At 45.9% G+C, this 18,934-nt stretch overlaps 1 pseudogene; it reads right to left on the reverse strand.

Annotated features, from left to right (window-relative positions):
• LOC132533739 (NADP-dependent malic enzyme, mitochondrial-like) overlaps window positions 1-14,731 on the reverse strand; it is a 31,663-nt pseudogene extending 16,932 nt beyond the window's left edge.
• Window positions 14,732-18,934: the final 4,203 nt, after the last annotated feature.

Here is an 18,934-nt window from a genome sequence, read left to right on the forward strand (position 1 = left end):
AGGCCTGCCTTTGTCAGCCAACAATTTAAAGATGTTTCCCTTTATAGCATCGACCCATGCCACAAACATCCCTTACTACCCCCAAAGACAAATGGTTGCTGAGAAGGCCTTCCAAACACCTAGGCCCAATTAACCAAACAAAGAAATAAAGAAAGATACATCCCCCAATTTTCAGTTGGCTAAGGCATCAAACCTCTTTTTCTATATGAAATTCAAATCAGATGCCCTGCTAACCACGGGAAGCAGATTCTTTGTGTTTCTCTCACAGGAATCCTGGGAAAAACCATCTGGACCCCTACACACTCTGACATCGCCCACTAGATGGCATGGCTACAGTGGCACCCCTCCCCCCCCGAAACCTGATGCGATCTGAAGAACCTGATTCACAGACTCCAAGGACAGAACTTTCTTACTGCCTGTATGCCCTTCCCGCTTCTGCATTGTCTGTCATGTTATGGCAGTTCCAGCCCACTTTCTACAGAAAAGCAGAATTCCAGTGGCTGACGTACCCCGTGGAGATAGACGTGCATCATTTCATCCCATGGCATTTCTCCCCCTAGTCACCTACTTTGGACTGAGACTTCTATCAGACTTGCTGGTATACCCTTTGGACACTTTACACAATTTTATAGCAGCTTTCTTCCCTTCATGCTGCTGGTTTTTCAAAGACTGACCCAGAGTAGTTCATGGACTTTGCAGACTGTTGCCTTGAGGACTATACAACGCCAAATAGCTCCTCCTCTTGGCAGGCCACACCCTCCCTCATGCAGGTCCTGTCCTTTGAGGCAGGAAACACCCCCTCATTACTAAGCATTGTCCCCCGGGGCAGGAGATGACCCCAGAGGCAGAACCCCTCACCTCATTACTAAGCCCTGTCCCAGAGACAGGAAATGCCCCTTTTGCACACCATGACTCCTCTTAGCATCAAACTGGCTCTTACTGCTCCCCTACTTGTCCCTTCCTGTTTTGTTATATCATTCAGGTTTATGCCTAAAAGGATTCTGCTCACCCGTACACTAATATTCCTCTGTCACAGATAGAGTCTTTTACAGATATTGAACTATATTAATGTAATAACTAGATAAAAAGATACAAAAAAATGTGAGGAGATGGTGGAGCCTGGCAGAGCTTAACCTATGAGATGAGTCCCTCTAGGTAAGTCTCTCTCTCTAAAGAGTGGTTGAGCATGGGGGGGGACATGAATCTCACAAAGTTGGCAGCCATGTAAGTCTTCCCTTCCCCACAAAAAGTCCTACATCTCCACACCTGAGCACAGCATTCCATTAAAAACACTTACACCTGCTCCACTCTATATTTCCTATACTGGGTCCATTAGATATAAAGGAAAAGGGGGGGATGCTGGGGAATTATGCAGATGCAGTCGCATCTGTCAGGCTATCCCCTCAGGCTTTGCCAATTCCCAAGATATTCTCTCAGTGCCTTTTTCAACCAATCCTGTCCAGACACGGCACTCCTGGTTGTTGCCCTATAAAACCCTTCTCCTTCTGCCCCTAGCCTTTTTTGCCCATTTTTTCACTTAGGTGATAAGATGTAAAGGAGGGTGGTCCAGGAGGTGGCCATTTTTGCTACCTCCACGTGCCCCGAACCACAGCACTCTCACGCAACTCTGAGGTGCCCGTGCAAATAAAGATTTGTGTTCCCTCTTTGCTCCGGATCTCCTCTCTCCTCCATGGCATAGCCCAACAGCCCTGATACCAGGACAGCTGGGGAGAAAGCACCCAGACTAACTGTGGATTCCCTCTCTGTCCTCCCCCTGACCCCCCTGCACCACAGTGGGAACAAATAAAAGAAGTATCTAGAGGATGAGAAGATTCTACAGAGATATCACTCTAATCCTAATTTCTTTGCTTTTTTTTAACCCTGCCTTATTAGGTTCATTATGACCTGCATTCAAGAGCTATGCAGAGTATCTGTCAACCAACTTCTTCTACACTCTTACATTCCTCTGCCCATTGGGCCTCTGCAGACCTATTCTGACCTTTAACTCACACCCCACATCACCCCCGTTTAGCAGGAAGCAGCAATAATGACCTTACCTCCATATATGACCAAAAAGGGCAGAATGATAGATCTGGGAGGGCCTGACCATTGAAGGCACTTGTGGATAAAAACACTCAGTCATAAGAATGTAGAGCACAGCAATACCAGCGCATCCCTGGAATGCCTGCTGGAGACTAGCAATTTCCTAAACCACAGACCCACCACACTTAACGTCATGGAAAATGCCCACTGGACTCTCACCTAAGTTTCTTTTTTCTCCTCACCTATAAGAATCTTCCTCCTGGGAGTTGGGCTGTAGCACAGCGGGTTAAGCGCAGGTGGCACAAAGCACAAGGACCTGCATAAGGATCCCGGTTCGAACCCTGGCTCCCCACCTGCAGGGGAGTCGCTTCACAGGTGGTGAAGCAGGTCTGCAGGTGTCTATCTTTCTCTCCTCCTCTCTGTCTTCTCCTCCTCCCTCCATTTCTCTCTGTCCCATCCAACAACAACAACAACAACAATAATAACTACAACAATAAAACAACAAGGGCAACAAAAGGGAATAAATAAATAAATAAAATAAATATTAAAAAAAAGAAAGAATCTCCCTCCTTTACCCTGCTTGCAACTTCATGTGACCCCCTACCTGCCCGGAACCGAGAACCTTGCTCCAGAAGCACACAAATAAAGCCCTTATTGATAATATTCACGGCCTGACTTTTTCTGTCAGGTCCCTTTGGCCACCCACCAGACCATACAATCACAAGACATCAGACAAGCACTAGTCTCCCCAGACTAGCAAATGACAGGGAGGTGGCCACTGAACACACACAGGGCTGTGAGAACAAGGATTCTGACACCACACATCAAGCAGAATTCGGGCCACTCCTACAACCCGAGGGGCTCAGCCTATCAAACCCATCGCTTAACCTGCTGCACCACCTCCTCCAAGGAGCCCTTCTCAGCATGGTCCTGGGGAAAAGTCTCTTTCTCAGGGCTCAGATGGCTCCTCCCCTGCTTGGAGAGAAAGAAGATGTGTGGCTGTAGGGAACTGCTGGCGCTCACGTGGAGTGCCTCCAACCAGGAGGTAAGCCACTGGCTTCTTTGTCGCAAGTTATAGGGACTCTGAGATGCAGTAAGAACACCAGGAGAGATCTTAGTATGAAGCTCTAATTTATTTAGTGTAAAACACACGGCTTTGTAGAAAAGAGAACAAAGGACATTATTCATATATGTCATAAATTACAAGTTTTTTAAAGGTCAGCTTACCCCTATGGTGGGGAGGGGTAGGAATGACAAGAATTGATGTGATACCAAAAGGTCAAGACAATTAGTCTCCATGATGCGGGCATGTTAATTATCCAAAGGTATTAAGAAAAGCATAGTGGTAAAACCAGTAGAATGAGATGAAACAGAAAGAGGTAAGGCTTCATGTAAGTCATAGATCAAAACCAAGGAAATAGATGTGGGGGTCTCACAGCCAAATCACTGGAAAGAGTGTATGATAAAGTTTGTTCTCTTATATGATCAAAAGGTGAACTTATAGTGAATGCGTGAACTTTGAAGGACTATAGTGAACTTTGAGTGAACTCTCAATCAGGCAGCCATTTGGCCTGCTATCAGGGAAAACTTAATGTGAGAGGCTTGTCTGCTTTATGTGGGCTTGAGAGACTAGCAAGGGGAAACTGAGTCATGGAAGACTTTTCCCTCTTAGCTCACCCTTATACGGGAGAGGCCAACAAGTGGGGTGTCCTTCCAGACCTCCATCCAAGGATAGGAGAGCGCCCCTAAACTCTACCAAGATTTCACATGGTCCTACAGGGAACCTAGGCAGAGTTGCTGCATTTGAGCCACAGAGAGCACTCTGTGTACTGAGAGAGAGAGACAAAGAGAGAGAGAGAGAGAGAGAAACACACACACACACACACACACACACACACACACACGGAAGGGGAGCCACCACAGCACCAGAGCTTCTCCCAGTACAGTGACAACCTCCCATGTGGTGCTAGGGTTTGAATGTGATTCAAGTGCATGGCAAGGCATGCACCCTGCCCATTGAAATATATGGCTCTTGCATGCAGGTGTCCATGATTCTTATACTTTAATTTATTGTTATTATCATTGCCAGCAGTATTATTGTGTAAGCTCAGTGCTTACACAACTCCACTACTCACAGTGATCACTTTGTCTCCTTCCTTCTTCCATCCTCCTTTTCTTTACATTTCTTTTCTTTTTTTCTCCCCCTTTTTTTTTTATAGAGACAGAGACTGATAGAAAGGGAGAGGCATCTTCAGACTTTTCTACTATTTAGGAAACTTTTCCTTTGCAGGTCAGGACCAGGCACTTGAACCCAGGTTCTCACAAATGGGAACGTGTGTGCTCTACCAGGTGTGCCACCTCCTAGCCCCGGTTTTTACATTTTCAGCTATGACCTTTGAACTGTCACTCCTGTCCCTCTCCCCAGTTTTCTAAGCTAATGGAATCTGGGACCTGAATTCAGGTTCTGAGTGACATCTGAGGGGGATCACCCTGTGCTTCAGAAGTCTCCCCTTCTCTCTATTTTCCTCTCATTTTTTCCCTATGTGTTTCTCTCTCTCCCTTTCTCTGCATTAATAATGGCCGTCAGGTACAGTGAAGCAGTGTGGTAACCCTGGTAGGAAAAATCAATTTATCAGTCCAAATAAAGAGCAGTCCCTGCCCTGACCTCCTCATCTCTCTCCTGCCTGCCAGGCTTTCCCCCTCACATGTAAGCACCCCATCTCCAGCTGCTGTATGATACCCCAAGTCTTGCCCCCAGACCAACCCACCTTGACAATGAGTCCCCTGGAGTCCACCATCCAGATCTTCTTGGTGGCCTCAGCCGCAGGGACGACTTCCTTCTCCAGGGCCATGACCAGGAGGTGAGCGATGCCCAGGGCAGCGTGGGGGTGCCACACAGGACAGGCTCAGACCCAGGGAGGCAGCAGCCAGCCCTCCTACCTCCACACCTGGGGGACGCAGGGATCCTCAAATGAGAGAGGGTGCAAAAAGCCCACAGGTCTGGAGGTTCCTCCAATGCAGCCCAATGCACATGGCACAGAAGCTCAGTGTCCAGATGAGGCATCATGCCAGGCCACCTCTAGGCTTCTCCATTTCCTGGCAGCACCTACTTCCCCTGCTCCTTGAAAGAATGAACACATGGCTAGAGAGCCAGTTTATGATGACCCGCAGAGCTGCTAGGATCCGGGCCACCACGGAGGCTGTGCCTGTGACAGAGCAGAGTGGGTTCAGTTTCTTTGTTGGGGGGCGTACCCCGTGTGTCCATCTGGCTTCCAGAGACCGAGTAAGATCTGAGTAACTGCCTGTTATGTAAAGATAGAAGCTGCTGTGTATCCCTCCCACAGTCATCCTGGGATCATTTCTGGCATTGACCTAAGTGCCTATAAACAGATGCCAGCAGAACACTGCACAGGGCAGCACTGCATTTTTTGTTGCTGCCAAAAGCAAAAATCAAAATAACAACACAAAACAGAAGAAGACAAAGACCCAAACAGAGACTCACCACCTGCACCAAGAAGGACCTAGAGGGCTTCCACATCAAGAAACAAGGCCAGCGGGGAAACAGAGACAGTGTGAACTTTCACTTATAAGCAAACACACAAATCTACCAGATCAAATAAGGATATGCTTGAAAACCATTGAATGGGAACCAGAAGGGAAGAGAGACACTCCTGGGAGAGGTAGTAAATCAGGATCAGAGGATGCTGATTGTCTTTCTTGCAACAACCCCTGCCCCCCCACCAGCCCATTACATTGATTTTTTTTTTGGGGGGAGACTCAAGCACAGTCTCTGGCCTACATTTTATGCCCAGTGGATCACCAGGGCCTTACACTACTACAGACAGGGGAGAAGAGATTTGAACATGAATTTACAGCTTGGTTTGCAGAGCATGTAGATTTTCTGGGGACCTAGTAGGAGGAGGTCTCTTGGGCTCATGAAATCATATTCAACCCAAAGAAACTTCCTAGGCCCAGAGAGGGAGTCACAAATCTGAACTCACACTTAGATCTTATGACACAAAGATAGATATATCTTTCCCTGAATGAGAAGAGGCCCTCAAATTCCAACAAAAAGTCTATGGACCCTTAAAAAGAAAGAAGTCACTCAATTATTACAAAGGGTGAGGACAACTCAGAAGTAGTCATTTCAGACATCAAGTTGCAGACATTATCAGTATACCAACCTGACTTCCCTGGGAAGATGACCTTATCAATGTATCTTGGAATCCCAACTCTTCAAAGCCCTGCCCCACTAGGAAAGATAGAAACAGGCTGGGAGTATGGTTTGACATTCCAATGCCCATTCTCAGTGGAGAAGCAATTACAGAAACCAGACCTCCCACTTTCTGCACCCCATAATGATCCTGGGTCCATACTCCCAGAGGAATAAAGATTAGGAAAGATATCAGGGCAGGGGATGCGATATGGAACTATGACAGTTGGAATTGTGTGGAATTTTACCCCACTTACCATATGTTTTTTCTATTTTTTATTTTATAAATAAATAAGAGAAGTAGTCATTGGACTTAACTTTTTGTTTATGAGGCTAGGTGGTGGCATACCTGTCACAGCACACACATTGCCATGTGCAAAAACCCAGGTTCAAACTCCTGCTTCCTGTCTATGAGATAAAGATTCAAGTGCCATGGTGTAAGTCTCTCCTCATCTCTGTCTCTTTCTCTCAGGCCAGTTACAGAGGTGTTAAACATTGCATAGACTGACCCTCCTCCAGAAATCTCCAGTTCCCTTTGCCCACCATTTTATCAAAGCCCTCTTAGTATATCACCAACTGTTTTCCTCTTCTCCTAGGATATAGAGTAAGTCCATCCATCTTCCTCTTGCTCTTTAAAATCCTCACCACCAAATAACTTTATTGGGGGGTAATGGTTTACAGGGTAGTTGCTGACACATGTGTGCAAGTCTCACCTCCCTGTGGTGGGTGTCTGCAGAACACTGTCACCCCAAGCTTAGGTCCTTTCAGCCCAGGGGCCCCAAAGTCCCTTCCTCTCCTTCTCTTCTCCTCCTTTGTTTTGGTGCAAACACCGAGTGCAAGTCTCACTTTGTGTTTTCTCTTTCTATCCTTGTTTTTAATTTCCCCCAGGAGTAAGATCATTCAGTATTCATTCTCCTCTTTGTTAGTGATCTCACTTAACATGATTCTTTTAAACTCCATTCAACACGAAGTAAAACATATGACTTCATCATTTTTAAGAGCTGAGTAGTATTCCATTGTGCATATAGACCACAATTTCTCAGCTTCTCATCTTTTGTTAGACACCTGGGTTGCTTCCATGTTTGGGCTCTTAGAAACTATGCTGCTGAACAATCGTGGACCCAAAGTTTGGAATGGTGGAGATGAAGTGTTGTGGGGTACTCACTGCAGACTCTAGTGTACTTCTGCTTTCAGGTATATATTTTGCCCTAGTTTATGGATACATGTGAACATATGCTCTATCTCACGGAACCTGGTTCATACTCCCAGAGGGATAGAGAATGGGAAAGCTATTGGGGAGGGGATGGCATATGGAGATCAGGTGGTGGGAACTGTGTGGAGTTGTACCCCTCCTATCCTATGTTTTTGTTGATGTCTCCTTTCTTAAATAAATGAAAAAAAAAAAAAAAGAAACTATGCTGCTGTGAAGTTAGGGGTGCAGAGACCTTTTTAAATAGTATTCCTCCCAACCCTCTTTCAGCTGAATCTCATGGAGTCCACAGATGTGCTTCTGCCAACCCTGGTGATTTTTGGGTCCCTGCAAATCTTTCCTAGAAGACTTTCAGAGTTTCCTCAGCCCAGGAATCTATTTCAGCACAGCCTTCTACCTCCTGGAGGAGGGATTGTGCTCTAACCACCAGATGGCACCAAAGACCCTCAGCAGAACAGCCTCCAAGGTTGGGTCTTGTTCCTGGGAGTGGAATGTTCTCTCAGGTGGCTGGAATCAAATTAATCCTGTGATGGGTAGAATCTAATCTCCCTGTGATGGGAATAACCCTGATTGTATCCACTGCCACCTTGCACTTTGCTCTACTGACACCCAACTTGCTCCCTCAGGTTACTAAGTAAACTTTATCTAGACCTCTGAGCAGCTACTAAACCTTTGATCTTTGGTACTCTGCCCCAGCATTGTGTGTGGCTTCCAGAGCCCACACCCCAGCCTTTTGTCTACCCTGTTGGTCCAGTGTTCTCCCTGGGGTGACATCTGAGACTCCCTTGGAGGGAAAAGTTACCCCCCTACTACAGCCCAAAACCTCAAAGACTGATTAGCATTTGTTGAACCCTACAACAGAAGGTTTGGGTTTTTTCTTCAACATTGACTTTCATTGGGGTGGGGAGCTCTTGGGTGACGTGTTAGGACTTAGAAATAGAAAAGGGGACCAGCAGTTGGGTCACATGGTAGAGTGAACACATAACCATGTCTAAAGACCTTGGTTCAAGCCCCTCTCTGGACCCTCCTGGGGACTTCCACCCCAGGACGTCCTTGTAGATTTTGACAGTGTTTGCTATGTCCCCCACAAACAGGTCTTCAAGGTCAAAGGGGACCCACTGCTTACACTTCATAATTCCCTGTAAGTATATCCAGTGCTTTGAGACAGAGAGAAGGAGAGGCATCTGTCATAATGCTTCACTGCTCATGAAGCTTCCTGCTACCTGATGCAGGTGAGGACTGGAGGCTTGAACTTGGGTCAGGTCCTTGAGCATGATAACCTGTATGATCTATTGGCCATGCCACCATATGACCCCCATATATTAGTGCTTTAAACATTTACTATATCTGCCCCAGGTCTTTGTTAGCTTCTTCTGTGGAGAGAGGCTGAAACTGTGGCTCACAAAGGTGCTCTGTCCTAGTCCAGCTTGCATTTGCTAGTTAAATTATTTAGAATGCCCCTTACATGTTTCATTCAATTTTTTTTTTTTTGCCACCAGTGTTCTTGCTGGGACTCAATGCCTACATGACATATGTGTGTGTGTGTGTGTGTGTGTGTATGTATATGTATATATATGTATATATGTATATGATAGAAGTCAAGAGACAGAGAGATTAAAAGTGAGAGAGATAGAAAGAGGAGAGACAACATAACACCGCTCCATTGCTCATGAAGCTTCCCCCTTGTAGGTGCTCCCATGTGGTGTCCAGAGGCTCAAACCTGCATCCTTGTACACAGTCACAGATATATGCAGTCATGTAATACTCATCTCCCTGGATGTGGTCATGGTCTCCAAGGCCTAGACCAGGGAGCAGTGGTTTAGCAAAGCCCCAGCACTCTCTCCCAGGTCACAGCGAAGCCTGAGTCACCAGACAGTGGAGCCCCAGTGGTACTCTGGCAGCAGGTGGTCCTGTGTGAGGGAGCCAGTCCCAGCCACTCAATCTCAGGGCGGAACATACCTTGGATGTCATCACTGAACATGCAGTACTTGTCTTGGTACTTGTTTAGCAGACAGAAGGCATTGACATTGGTGAAGTCCTCAAACTGGACGAGGCAGTGCATTCCGTATCTGAGTTAGACGTCAGTGAGAATATAGGCTATTATGCAAGAGGTCCTAGGTTTGAACCCCAGCCACTACATGGGTACCTGTCAATGGGGGTTGGGGGGCTTCACAAGTAGTGGACCAGTGCTGTGGTTTCTCTTCTCCTCTATGTGTCTTTCCTCTCTATCTCTCTGTCAGTCACCCTTTATCTAGAGGAAAGAAAGTAATGGCATCTGGGAGCGGTGGAGCTGTGCAGACACTGAGCCCCAGCAATGAGTTGAAAGGGTGAGATACCAAAAGGAATAGAGAGCTAGAGGTGGGGAGACACCTCCACAGCACTGCTCCTCTGCACAGGAAGTGTCTCCTCTGCAGGTGCTCACACAAAGTGGCCTGCAGTTCAAACCACGGTTCTCTGGCCTCGTAACATATGCACTCTACCAGACAACACACCTATTGCCCTGTCACTGTCTATTTTTTGTTGGGGGTGGGGGCATGAAACAGAAAGAAACAACACCAGGCATAAAGTTACCCTGGTGTTGTGATGCTCCCACGTGGTGCTGGGGCTTGAACCCAGCACTTGCAGCTACTCCCAGCTCCTTGAAGAGTCCCTGAAGAGACATTGAGACATGCAGTTCATTCAGTTCCTCATCCTGTGTCAGGGGGCTCTGCCCCAAGAGAAGCCAGAGCACTGTGGGCAGCGCTGGCTAATTTAGGCCAGAAGACAGCCTCTCTGGGCATTCCTGGATGACAATCCTCTGGCTTTTCTCCACACATCCACCACACTCCTGCCCCTTTGAGCTTCAGCGTCATGTGTGCTCCTCAGCATATTCATCTCTTCAGGGACACTTTCAGCTCCTTTTTCAGGATCTATCTTTTTGGCACCAGATGTGTGTGTGTGTGTGTGTGTGTGTGTGTGTGTGTGTGTGTGTGTGGCTGCTGGGGGAAGACAGAGTGAGGAACTCACTAGCCTTAGCTGGGCTCCTCCGGGTAGGTCTCCCACTGAGTGAGGGCACCCTCATTCCAGGGCAGAGATGTCCCCTCATCAATCTCACAGCCAGTATCCACAGGACCTACTTACTCACACAGCCCGGCCCTCAGGTAGGGGTGAGGCATCCTGAATTCTAGAACCTTCTGTGGGAAGGACACATTTCCCCTCCACTCAAAACATTCTGAAGCCTGCCTCCAGTCAGAACAGCTCAGGCCTGTAGGTTTTCCTTTTTGGACTTCAGATGCTGGGTTCCCTCCCCCATGGGCCTCAGTAACCACACACCCCCACACCCCACTCACACTCACCACTGATGGCCCTGATTGTCTCTGAGTTTAGAGGTGAGGCAGGGTCTTCTTCCCTTGCCTCCCATGCACCCTTCTCCCTACCCCAGTTTGTCCTCGGAGCCACTTCCTGCCCCACCCCATCCCAGTGGCTTGTGTTGCTCCCTTGTGGGTGACTGCCTGCATGAACTCCTCCAGCAACTGGTCATAATCCTCCCCATGCATGCTCTCCTGCTGCAGGCTGATGTACAGGGTGTCCCCCAGCAGCTCCTGGGGCAGCCAGCCAGACTGACAGACGAATCAGGAGCCCAGCATAGTGGGAAAGATGGACATGGGGCTGGGAGGTGATTGTGCTGAAGGGGTCTGGGGGCTAAGCTTCCAGCCTAGGGGGCTCCTCTGCACCTCCAGGCCAGCTAAGTTATTTGTTTCTTTGTTTAAATTTTGACACAGGGTTGGTCCTGGAGCTTGGTGCCTGCACAACAAAATTGCTGGTTCAAGCAGCCAAATGTTTTACTTCCTTTTTATAATTTATAACTTTATTTATTTATTATTGGATAGAGACAGAAATTGAGAGGGGAGAGGGAGCTAGAGAAGGGAAGATAGAGACACATGCAGCTTTCCTTCACTACTTGTGACATTTTGCCCCTGTAGGTGGGGACCAGGGGCTTGAAGCCACATCCTTGCACACTGCAGTGTGTACATAACCAGGTACACCATTGCATGGGCCCACCCACTCTCAATTATTTCTCTTTAGATACAGGTTGAAAGGCATAGAGGGAGACAGAGAGGAGAGACAGACAGAAGAGAGACACTGAGGCACTGCTTCTAGTTTCCTCCCCTCCAAGCCGGAAGACCACCATGAGCATTTGAAATTGGGTCGTTACTTACACATGATAACATGTGTGCCATACTGGGTGAACTATCTTCTGGTCCCTACTTCTTTTTTTTCTTTCTTTCTTCTTAAGTCTCTTTACTTCTTCTTCCTCTTCCCTTCCCTTCCCTTCCCTTCCCTTCCCTTCCCTTCCCTTCCCTTCCCTTCCCTTCCTTTCCCTTCCTTCCTTCCTTCCTTCCCTCCTTCCTTCCTTCCTTCCTTCCTTCCTTCCTTCCTTCCTTCCTTCCTTTCATCCTTTCTTCCATATTTCATTTCTTTTCTTTCTTTCTTTCTTTCTTTCTTTCTTTCTTTCTTTCTTTCTTTCTCCCTCCCCTTCAACATTGCTTAACTCTGGTTTATGATGGGATTGGGGGTTGAAACTTTGACCTCAGAGCCTCAGGTAGAAAAGTGTTTCTGTTGACCTATGCTATCTCCCCAGTCTGATATTTCTAAGAATTTTTCCTAAGAAGATAATCGAGATGGAAAATAAACACCAATCTGTAGATGCTGAGTGCTGGAACCAGTTTTCTATTTGCCAGGAGATGAGAAATTTCCTGAGTCCAGTTGTGGGAGGGCAGTTCCTTATGGAACTGTGGATACACTCAACAGCCAATCAAATGACACCCTTGGAGCAGAGAGGCAAGGGAGACAACTTGATGGTAATAAAAAAAAGTCCCATGCCTGTGGCTCCAAGGTCTCAGGTTCAATCCTCAGCATCACCAATAAGCCATAGCTGATTGGTGCCCTGGTAAAGTAGTCAGAAAGACAGACAAACAAACAAACAAAGCAATGACACAGTAGGACAAAAGCTAACTTGGGAAAGAACTCATAATACACATGAACTTGAGAACAGCTGGATTCCAATGGCTTTGCTGGGAAAAGGCAGCTTTGGTCTTAGGATGTAGGATGGCTTTGGTGGAAAAATACTGAAGAAAAGAGCCTAGAATGGAAACCACTATTCTACTTTCACCACTTCTCTTCATGTTCTCCATGACTAGCTTTCTGGAGCCAGGCCTCAGGCATGTGCAATTTCATTGCCCCACCAACTTTTTCAGATAGAGAAAGAGTGAGAGACAGAAAGGAAAGAGGAGGAGGACGAGGAGCAGGAGCAGGAGCAGGAGCAGGAGGAGGAGGAGGAGGAGGAGGAGGAGGAGAAGGCGAGACTCCAAAGCACCTGAATTTCCCCTGAAGCCAAGCACCCCTGTGTGGTGTGGGGGGACTCACATCTAGGCCAGGCCCTTGTCCTACTTGGCCTGGCTTTTTCTCCTGCTTCCTTTTAATTTTATGTTTTATTAGTGACTTAATAGTGTGCTACAAAATTATAGGATAATAGGGGTCTAATTCTATACTATCCCTACCATCAGAGTTCTGTGTTTCCAACCCCCTCCAGCAGAAACCACCATAGTTCTGAGGTTATAGGTGTGGGTTGAATATATATTGGTGCCCCTCTCCCTCTCCCTCTCCCTCTCCCTCTCCCTCTCCCTCTCCCTCTCCCTCTCCCTCTCCCTCTCCCTCTCCCTCTCCCGCTTCCTCTCCCTCTCCTCTCCCTCTCCCTCTCCCTCTCTCTCTCTCTGCCTGTGTGTGTGTGTGTGAATTTTTATCTCTTTTGCCCATTTTTATTCATTTCTATGACTCTGTCTTCACTTCCTTTCTACGTCATAGCTACACCTATCACTACTTCTGAATGCCCTTCCTTCTTTTCCCTCTTCTCTCTCAGATAAGCAAAACAGTACCTGACATCCTCTGATTTTCCTGATTCTCTTCCCTCTCAATGATGGTTTAGAAACAAAGACTGTTGGTGAAAACATTTTAGATCCCAGGATAATAGGGGTTTAGTCTCCTCTGGTCATCTTCCTCTAACATTTCCCCCCTTTGGGAGTATGGGACAAAATTCGTTTATTATTATTTTTCTTGTCATTATTTATTGACTCGAGATAGCCATAAATCGAGAAGTTAGAGGAGATATCAAGGAAGAGAGGAGAGACACCTGGAAAACTGCTTCACCACTTGTAAAGCTTTCTGTATGCAAGTGGGGACTGGGGGCTCAAACCTGAGTCCTCAAGCACTGTAACGTGTGCACTCAACCAGGTGTACCACCACCCGGTCCCAGGACATAAATTCTTTTTAGGGTGCAGAACAAAGGAGTTCTGGTTTCTGTGATTGCTTATTGCAGGACATGTATGTGGCCTGACCTGGCATTTCTGTCTCTATACTTATCTCTCTTTCTCTCTCCTCCTGTGTTGTCCATGAAAAGGAGGTTCCCTGAGGCAGAAGCATCCCTGCTGTCCTCAGGGCCTTGTACCGTGGGTTGGGGTCATTACCTGGTTGTTGGTACCCACATCCAGCATCACAGGCAGGCACTGCTGTGAGTTGACTCACTTGCACACTGTGTATAGCACCAGCTTGCCCACTTGGATGCCCATGACATAGCAGCCCAGGTCCCCCAGGCCAAGGGTGTGTTCCCCATCTGTCACCACCACAGCCTGCAAGACAGGGGGCGTGCTCCTGCAGTGGTCCTCCTCTGGATGCCAGCCTACCTAAGTCAGCATAGGCCCCCGTACCCTCGACTCCCCTTTACTGGGTGGTAGTAGCTGCAGGCTCAGTGGAGGAAACCCATCTGCCATCATCTTTCAGAGAAACCAAGGTTACCCTGCACCAGGATCTGGGTTCAAATCCTCAGCCCCTGCTATACCTGGACGCCTTGTTCTGACCCACTCTCCCTCTGTCAGGATTGCTGTGCATAGCTATGACAGGTGTGGAAGCCAGGCCTTATACAAGTTTGTTGACTCTTCCTTTTGGTGATGCAATGGCTTCCTTTCTGGTCCAGGCTGAGAGGACCCAGTCCAGCACAGAGCAACAGCACAGAAGAGAAGAACCCTACCTTAATGTCATCCTCAGGCCATGAGTTGAGCATGGTGGCAATGTGGCCCTTGTCATGATTGGTGATGAACAGCCCACTAGGAGAGACACAGCCACAGTCACCAGAGGGTGCCAGAGGCCAGGCATGCACATCACCAGGCTCTGTCCTCAGGCCTGGCTAGAGGTTGTTATTTAGGAAGCCACATCTTGAGTGCAAACCTCATCCCACTAGACTGTCTATTCTGTGGGGCCAGAAAACGCCTGTCTTCTCACCGGTGCCACCCCCAGAACCTACCCTACCATCATTCTCCACAGGGCACTTGTGAGCTTGTTGGAGCCAGGACACTCACATACACACAAGTGTACAGGTCTGCATCTTATGTTTTTGTTTTCAGCTTTTTCAGTGAATAGAGCCCCTGGACATATGATCAGAGTCACCTCAAAATGAGGATGGCATAGGATAAAATGTGCCAGGGGAATGACCTAGCAGTCCATAAGTGAGGGTGGAAGAGAGTTACTTTTGCTAGAGAGTGATACCATAGCCAGATATTTTCTGCTAACTTCCTGGGGGACTGGATCCAGCTAACAGGCATGTGGAAACACTAATCCTAGTCATCTTACTTGGAAATTGGGGTTTTGCAGACACATTCAAGGTAAGAGGAGCTATCATCTAGTCTGTTGTTTGTCTCCCGAGAAGAGGGAAAGAGAGGGTCACACAGAGAGAAATGGACATGTGGTTATGGTGGCAGACTGGGTGAATGCAGCAGAATCCACCAACTAAGGAGGAACTAGGCTTGTTTGTGAAGTTCAGAAACTATAGAGGTAAGACAGGACTCCCCCCCCTGCTCTCGCCATAGTTTTTAGAAAGAACATGGCCCTGTAACACCTTCATCCCAGGTACAAACATCCAGCAGTGGGATGAGACATTTCTCTGTTTGAAGGCAGAAGTTTCTGATGTATTTTTTAGAAACAATATGCTGAGGACTCAATCTCAGGGGCTCATGCATGTGCTCTGCCTCTGAGACAGCTCTGCAGTCCATCCCCCACCACAAACAATTTTCCTGGGAGAAATAATGTTTTACAGTATTGGCATATGAGGACAGTTTATTGTATTCTTGTAATATGTCGAGGACCAATAGACATGTGAATAAACATTCAGTCACTGATTATCGGAGAAATGCAAGTAAGAACAACAAAGAGATGCCAGCTGTGAGGATGTCAGACATCAGAAAGGACAGAAACACCAAGTGCAGGCAAGGGGATGGGGAGAGGGAAAGTCTTCTATATAGCTGGGGCGGGGTGGAAGTTGGTCCAACCCCTGGTAGAAGCAGTCTGGAGATTCTTTTTACTATTATTATCTTTTCCTTTTATTAATCATTCATATGCCCATAGAGTTGAGTCTCCACCAATGCATCTTGATGTGAAGATCCTACAAAATTTTACCAATGAAGGTGACTGTGACAGAGCCCACAGCTCTCAGCTCTGGCTATTTGGCTTTATTTATAGAACGTGTTCTGGACATCTTTTAAAAATTGTATTATTTATTTATTGAGTGGGGGCAGAAAGAAATTGAGAGAGAAGACAGAGATGAAGAGAGAAAGAACCACCTGCAACACTGCTTCACCTTTTCTGAGCTTTCCCCCTGCAGGTGGTGTGGTGTGTGTGTGTGTGTGTGTGTGTGTGTACACACCAAGGGCTTGAAGTGGGTCCTTGTGTATTGTAACTATTCTTCTCTGTCAAATGCACCACAGCCTGGTGCTAATCCTTGACATCTATAGATCAACACATCTCTCTTTTCTTTTCCTTTGTAGTTTTCTTTCTTCTTCTTCTTCTTCTTTTTTTTTTACTTTTTTAAATGTCTTTATTGGGGAATTAATGTTTTACATTCAACAGTAAATACAATAGTTTTACATGCATAATATTCCCCATTTTCCCATATAACAATACAACCCCCACCAGGTCCTCTGTCATCCTTCTTGGACCTGTATTCTCTCCACCCATCCACCCCAGAGTCTTTTACTTTGGTGTGATATACCAATTCCATTTCAGCTTCTACTTGTTTTTTATTTTCTGATCTTGTTTTTCAACTTCTTCCTGATAGTGAGATCATCCCATATTCATCCCTCTGTTTCTGATTTATTTTATTTATCATGAATTTTTCAAGGTCCATCCATGATCAGTTGAAAACGGTGAAGTCACCATTTTTCACACCTGAGTAGTATATATATATACCACAACTTGCTCAGCCACTCATCTGTTGTTGGACACCTGGGTTACTTCCAGGTTTTGGATATTACAAATTGTGCTGCTAAGAACATATGTGTACACAGATCTTTATGGAGGGGTGTTTTGACTTCCTTAGGATATATCCCCAGGAGAGGAATTGCAGGTCCATTTCTAGCCTTCTGATAGTTCTCCAGACTGTTCTCCACAGAGGCTGGACCAATTGACATTCCCACCAGCAGTGTAGGACGGTTGCTTTGACTCCACATCCTCTCCAGCATTTGCTGCTGTTACCTTTTCAGATCTATGACATTCTCCCAAGAGTGAAGTGGTATCTTGTTGTTGTCTTTATTTGCCTTTCTATGACTATCAGAGACTTGGAGCATTATTTCATGTGTTTCTTGGCCTTTTGGATCTCTTCTGTGGTGAATATTCTGTCTAACATCCAGATGGTCCTTGATCTACTTGGAAGATGTTTTTGTATTTGGTGACATATAGTGGTTCAGTTTCATTCTTCTGCATGTTTCAACCCATGTTTTCTAACACCATTTGTTTACTCTGATTTCCCCAAATAATATTCTGGGCCCCTTTGTCAAAGATTAGAAGTCCATAGGTGTGGGGGCTCACTTCTGGGCTCTCAGTTCTATTCCACTGGTCAGTGTCTATTCATGTTCCAGTACCAAGCAGTTTTGATGACAGTGGCTCTATAATACAATCTGAGATCTGGGACTCTAATGCTTCCGAATCTATTCTTTTTTCTCAAGATTTTTTGGCAATTCTAGGTCTTTCCGGGTTCCAGGTAAGCATTTGTAGCATTTGTTGTATTCTCCTAAAAAGGTGCTTGGGATCTTCATGGGGCTAGCATTAAATTTCTAGATGGCTCTGGGTAGTATATTCATTTTGATGATGTGAATTCTTCCAACCCATGAACATGGCATATCCTTCCACTTCTTTGTGTCTTTTATTCATAATTTTCAGTACACAAGTCTTTCACTTCTTTGGTTACGTTTACTCCTAGATATTTTATTGTTTTGTTGCTATAGTAAAAGGAATTGATTTTTGGATTTCAATTTCTTCTATCTTAGTGTTTGCATAGAGAAATGCCACTGACTTTTGAATGTTAATTTTGTAGCCTGACACCTTACTGTGTTGCCTGATTATTTCCAAAAGCTTCTTGCTGGATTTCTTAGGTTTTTCTGTGTATACTATCATGGTATCTGCAAATAGGGAGAGTTTGATTTCTTCTCTTCCAATCTGTATCCCTTTAATTCCTTGCTCCTGCCTGATTGCTATGGCAAGAACTTTCAACACTATGTTGAATAGTAATGGTGATAGTGGGCATCCCTGTCTAGTACCTGATCTGAGTACAAATGCTTCCAGTTTTTCACCATTGAGTATAATACTGGCTGTAGTTTTGCTATATATAGACTCCACTATCTCCAGGAATTTTCCATCTATTCCCATTTTTTGTAGTGTTTTGACCATACAGGGCTGATGGATTTTGTCAAAGTCTTTTTCTGCATCTATTGTTATGACCATGTGGTTTTTGGTCTTGCTTTTGTTGATGTGGTGGATCACATTGATTGATTTACATATATTAAACCAACCTTGCATGCCTTGGATAAACCCCACTTGGTCATGATGAACCATCTTTTGATATACTGCTGAATCCAGTTCACTAGAATATTGTTCAATATTTTAGCATCTATGCTCATCAGAGATATTGGTCTGTAGTTTCCTTTTTTGGTTGTGTCCCTGTCTGATTTTGGTATCAGAGTGATGCTGGCTTCATAGAAGCTGGCGGGGAATATTCCAGTGTCTTCAATCTTCTGGAATACTTTTAAAAGTAGAGGTGTTAGTTCTTCTTTGAAGGTTTCATAGAATTCATTTGTAAAACCACCTGGTCCAGGACTTTAATTTTTGGGAATGTTTTTGATAACTGTTTCAAATTCACTAGCTGTGATGGGCCTGTTCGTGTTATCTACTTCCTTTTTACTAAGTTTTGGAAGTTGCTAGGTATGTAGGAAATCATTCATTTCTTCCAGGTTCTCTAGCTTGGTGGCATATAGTTGTTCATAGAAGCCTCTCATAATATGTAGAATTTCTACGGTGTCTGTTGTGATATCTCCTCTTTCATTTATGATCTGATTTATTTGGGTCTTCTCCCTTTTCCGTTTTGTGAGTCTGGCTAAAGGATTGTCGAT

This window comes from Erinaceus europaeus, chromosome 17 (assembly GCF_950295315.1).
Source record: "Erinaceus europaeus chromosome 17, mEriEur2.1, whole genome shotgun sequence".
NCBI lineage: Eukaryota > Metazoa > Chordata > Mammalia > Eulipotyphla > Erinaceidae > Erinaceus > Erinaceus europaeus.